This window comes from Mus caroli, unplaced genomic scaffold, assembly GCF_900094665.2.
Source record: "Mus caroli unplaced genomic scaffold, CAROLI_EIJ_v1.1 scaffold_20860_1, whole genome shotgun sequence".
In the NCBI taxonomy this organism is placed as follows: domain Eukaryota; kingdom Metazoa; phylum Chordata; class Mammalia; order Rodentia; family Muridae; genus Mus; species Mus caroli.
Genome location: NW_018389125.1, coordinates 6,130 through 12,044, shown reverse-complemented (window position 1 = coordinate 12,044; position 5,915 = coordinate 6,130). Strand labels below are relative to the sequence as shown.

The 5,915-nt window shown below is 33.7% G+C and overlaps 1 pseudogene; it reads left to right on the top strand.

Annotated features, from left to right (window-relative positions):
• The first annotated feature begins 3,384 nt into the window (after window positions 1-3,384).
• Window positions 3,385-3,994, top strand: LOC110287952 (annotated as a pseudogene).
• The last annotated feature ends 1,921 nt before the right edge of the window (window positions 3,995-5,915 follow it).

Genomic DNA, 5,915 nt, shown 5'->3' with positions numbered 1-5,915 from the left:
ACTGCCAGAGGTGACTGTACTGAGGTCTGCAGCATGTGCTGATGCCAGAGATCATATGCATGATCCGTGTTGTTGTTAGAAAATATGTGGAAGTCCATTATCTGTGTTCCCTCAGTTTGTAAAGTGTAAAGAATCTAATTTGGAAATACTACTGATGACTGTTGTCTCACAGTCGAGAAATATTGAAGAGATCTGTGGGAATATCCAAACCCCTCCCTCAACTCTAATCATGAAAACTTAACAGACTATAAAGTCATCAAAGGGAACCATTAGAAATTGTAATAAGGATACTGAAGTGTGGCTCTCCACAACTTATGGCAAGGGTGCAACTGGGGAAATACTGTTTTGTTAAGGGGCTGGTCACTGGGAGTTTGACCATGTTCCAGTGAGTATATGGGCAACATACATTGGACTTTTTTTCTCCTTGGATGGTGGGGCATAAGGTTAAAGGGGCGGACCTGGGAGAACTGGGAAGTGAGTGTGGTGGGGTTTATGAAAGAAAAAAAATGAAAAGAACTGAATTTGCAACTGGATAATGAAAAATTTAAATAACATTGACAGGGGAAGCACATAATTTGTATTTTGAAAAGTCATGGAGGAAAAGTGGGAAAGAACACCCAGAGGGTAAGAAGAGAACAAAACCCATTTAAATTCTCAAAGCTAAAAAAAAAAATACAAAATGAAAATTAAGAATAAATATGAAGGGATGACAATAGTATACATAATTTCAAGGTTTTTCTTTGCTTGGATAAGCATGTTTTCCCATATACACCGAGTTGTACTTTGCAGCTAAATTTACAGGCTGTAATAGAGCTGCTGTCAATCTTTTTGTAAAACCAAATCAATAAGTTCAGAAAGTCTTCCTTGCTGGGTTAGACTCTTGCATAAGGTTCAGCTCTCTGTAGGAGGATTGCAATCCTTACTGAGGAGAGTTCTGCCTTTACTTTCACTCCTCATAACCAGATAGAGCCTCCTTTCTGTTATGTTATTGGATTATATTTCCTCCAAGTGCTGAGGTTTCTCTTCAAAACATGGTTGTGGCTACATTACAGTCAAAAACATATTTCTGACCTGAGTAGTTTTATTTTTGGTCATTCTGTATTTTATTCAGCTTATTTACTGAGTTTACATGATTTTGATGCATTGCTTGCCAATTTGTTGAATAGGAATGGCAGTTGGCAAAAATATTCACCTTTCTATTAAATAACTATTCCCATGGTACCAACTTTTATCCCAGTCTGAAAAATCAATGACATAAACCACATCAATTTTATTCAAAATATCAGTATCAGCTTATGTTTTCCTCTTCAGGATTTGTGTTTTCTCTATACAGAATCCTGAAATGTCTATGAATTTGATGATTATATCTTTGCTTTTAAAAACCTTATATTTGTATTGTTTGAGTTTGTACTTCAAATTAAGCCTTTAAATTAGCTACTATATCCAACTTCTAAGAAAGGACACTAATAAATGGGCCAATTTATAGTTGATGTAATGCATTCTCTTACATAATGTTTACTAATTTCAATTAAAATATTATAAATGCTGTACTTAGATCCACTATGAAGTCCCTTAAACATACAATTCCAATAAAGACAAAAACTTGAATTTTAAACCCTAACAAAAGTCATTCTACCCATTTAGTAAAACAAAGCCAGGAAATAACATAAAAGAGGAGACTTGAGTTTATTTTGTTTTAATCAAATATGCCCTCGCAGCCATTTTGTTACATGTCCTTTATTTTCTATATATTGCAGAGTTTTATCTTTATGCACTTAGAAAAATGTACTATAATACACAAACATGCCATTCAAAGTTAAGTAGGTAATCTATGGACAGGTAATTAACTAATACTATATCCCTTGAAATGTGGAAATTCAAGCAAGAATTCAAAACCTGAATCACTTGCTACATTTACACAACAATATCTTGGATATGAATACCTGTGTTGATTTGATGAATGATACATATGTGCTATTTAATATGTGAAATAAACAGTAAGATGGATCAGTAGGTAAATTCTTCCTGTGTAAGTGTGGTAACCTAACCTGGGATTTCTAGATCTCAAATAAAGCTACATGCATCAACACCTTTCTTAAATCCCAGTGATACTGTAGTTAAAGACAAAATGGAGAGGAAAGTTCTGGGGCTCCTGCCATCATGCACTTCTAGGTTATAAATTGACTAAAAATCAGAAATCTTGTTTAAATTATAACACAATTGTTCCAAGATAGTTAGCAACAATAACAAAAATTATTAAAACTTAAAACATTAGAAATTGCAGCAGTGGGTATAATATAATTGAAAAAGTTAAGAATTATCTATCAAGTATGTTTAGTTACTTCTTGTGTTTTACATGTCTCAGATGTGCCTTGTTTCTTATAGTTTGAGAATCATGAGATCTTTCACAAAACAATTTTTTAATTAGGGCCTTCTAATGCTTATTGATATGTTTATTCCCACACATGGTGTAGCATTAAAGCATGTCAGGATGGTGTGCCATAATGTGACTTCTTAGTGGTTATATTAACTTTCATCATATGGGTACAGTATGGTTTGTTAAGTCAATCCAATATAAAATTGTACTTTTTCCATCCCATAGTCTATACTGAGAATGTACATTAATGTGAGAAGTGTAATGTATAGACACAGAGATGTGGGGAAATATTCTTTCTTTCTTTCTTTCTTTCTTTCTTCCTTTCTTTCTTTCTTCCTTTCTTCCTTTCTTTCTTTCTTTCTTTCTTTCTTTCTTTCTTTCTTTCTTTCTTTCTTTCTTTCTTTCTTTCTTTCTTTCTTTCTTTCTTTCTTTCTATTTTCCAGACTGAGTTATTAACAGTGAAATAACTTGATATAGTTTATGGTATTTTTCCTTCTGTCATTAATTTATTTATTTAATACCTTTATTCCAGTAGAAATTAGTGACAATTCATTTTGTGGTAATGACTTGTGTCATATGTATAAACGGATATTTATATATTTTACATATTAATTATCAAATCTATTTTGTTTATGGTTTATAAATAATTTACTTAATTATACTCTGTGCTTGAAATTACATGACAAAAATAAAAACAAAAACTAAACAATACAAAACAAAACAAACTCAAAGCATTTCTTGATTTTTAATTAAAGGCATGAGCCACCATTGCCATCTTGGCCTGGAGTTTTCATGGAGAGCAGAGCAGCCTGCCACCTGCATGTGAAGTAGGCTTTCGGAAAGGAGAAACTGAGGCAGCCTCCTAGCAGGGCACGTGCATTCTGGCATGCTTGCCAGTGGTCTTTTGAAAGGTGAAAGTATGTGAACTCAGGTTTGAAACTGATCCGGTGATATATATCTAGAAAAGGCAGGGTGAGTGGGCTTGCCAACTTGATACACTCTGTGGAATGACTGATGGATTCCAGGCCAGCTCTGCCTCCTTAACCCCTACCCCTACATACACAAACCCTTCTCCTGGCAATGACTTTCAGGTTGAGGAATTCAAGGTGGTGGGGTGCTCCTTGCCAATTCCAAAGTGACACACACTGTTACTGTAACCAGTGCACATCATTTGCACCCAACCATGTGTTGGCCAAGACCCTCTACTGGTACGTTGTGTCACAGCTGAAGAAGATGAAGAAGTCATGTTGTGCACTGCAAGTGCATGTTTGAGAAGACACCCCTACATGTGAAGAACTTCAGCATCTGCCTGCGCTACAACTCTGGTCATGGCACACAAAATATATTGAGAGTACCCGGACCTGACCACCACTAGCAGGGTCACACAATGCTACTGCGACATGGATGCCCGACATTGTACCAGTGAGAACTCCATCCAGATCATGAAGGTGGAAGAGACTGCAGCTGGCAGGACTGCTGTTACAGGACTCCAAGATCAAATTTCCATTGCCCCATCATGTGTTGTGGCACCAGCACAAAACATGCTTCACCACCAAGATGCCCAACACTTTCCACACCCAGATATCCACTGAAGAAAAACTTCAAACTGTTAAATAATGAGTTTTGTAAATTTACTACACAATTTAAGCTTTTACATTATCTCTTGCTATTATCATATCACATTGACTATAATTTGTAATATCATATTAAAACATGCCATTTCTATTTGCAGTATTAAATTATTATATATTCTTGTCATATGATATGTTACATTTTGTTTCCTTTTTAAAATATATTTATTTATTTTTATTTCATGAGTATTGGTGTTTTGCCTGCAAGTTGGTCTGTATAAAGGTGTCAGATACCCTGGAACTGGAATTACAGATGGTGGCATAACATATTGGTGCTGGGATTTGAATCTGGGTTTTATGAAAGAGGAGCCAGTGCTTAAGCAATTGAACTATCTCTACAGTTATGATTTTTTGTTTTGTTTTCCATATTTATAAATGATCGCTAAAAATACAAACTTTTGACATTCTAAAAAATATATTTTAACTTTCATGATAACCAAAATATTAATTTATTAAAATCCTCAATATGCTTTGGAAATTTATACAAATATTATAGACTTTATTAAAATATGCAGGCACTCTAAAAAGACAAATGTTTTTAAATGCTCTGTCCTTAATGGACAATGATAAATGTAAGCCTAACTAGACTTAATTTAAAACTCAGATAAATACTTATCAACATTTAATTGCATAAAAATATACAATGTTCCTATAATTTTTCACACCTAGCTTCCTCTATTAGAGATTTTTGGAGTACATTATGAACTAATTTTTTTGGTTAACTTTTTATCTTATACAAAACCAATTATTACAGCACACTCCTTTCTGTCTTTCATTGTTATCTGCCACTCCCTATAATCATGTTATCAAAAGGCTCCCACAACTACTACCATTTAGGGCACCATTTAAGCAATTTTAATATCTATATGTGATGTTGGGCATAACTCAGCTTTTGCTGATAGCATTCTTTGCTGTAAATGGTTTAGTGTATATGTGAACTCTCCGAAGATGGGACTCAATAAACTTGTCAAAATATAGAAACAACAAAATGCCGAAGTTGATGGATAAAAAGCTACCATTGCTTCAGTACTCTCCTATATAATAATTATGAGTTTCTCCAGTAGTACATACTCTCAAACCTATGCTTCCATTCTCTTGGGTAATACTTAGGATTTACCAAGCCATCTTGTAATTTCTCTCATACTTATATTTCTGTCTTCTTTCATATGTGAGAATACAGACCTGATTGAAATGAACTGATTCTGACATTGATAGTTCTAACACTTTTGTCTTGTGAAAAAAAAGTTCAATTACTGTTTCAGGACCACATACTATGGCTTTGTCTGGGTCAGAGGTCTCTGCTAAAATTATGCACATTTTTAGAGTTAAACATTTGCAGATGCAATGCATATAGCAGAAAATGTCTTAGTGGGCATAGGAATCAATTGTCTTTTGGGAAGTTTTTCTGCATATTAAATCAGTAGCATTAGAGAAAAGGACAAGTGGGATCAGGAGTGTCAGGCTGAAGATAATGAAGTGGTTCTCTGCTTTTCATCTTTGCAAATTATTTTTAGGAAGAAGGCAACTGAATGAATAAAGAATAATCCAATTGAGACTGGATTCTCTTGTCAAAATACAAAGAAAATTGTCAAAACTGATAGGTCAAAGTGAATGATTCTAGACTCTTCTAACTAACAATTATGTGTTTGGGACTCTGACTTTTTAAAAAAGTTGATATGCTCTGGCACTGGAAAATAGCATAATTTACAAGAACAAATGACTAAGTGTCAAATATGGTGAATAATTTATCTATATTATATAAATTTAGTATGTTCATTTAATAAGCTAGATATTTGTTAAAATGATTTTTATTTCATTTAAACTCTTTGCTTTGATAAATATCTCCTTTTTATATTTAACCTGAATATATATCATTTCTCATTATTTAAACTGTTTTTCTGGTTATT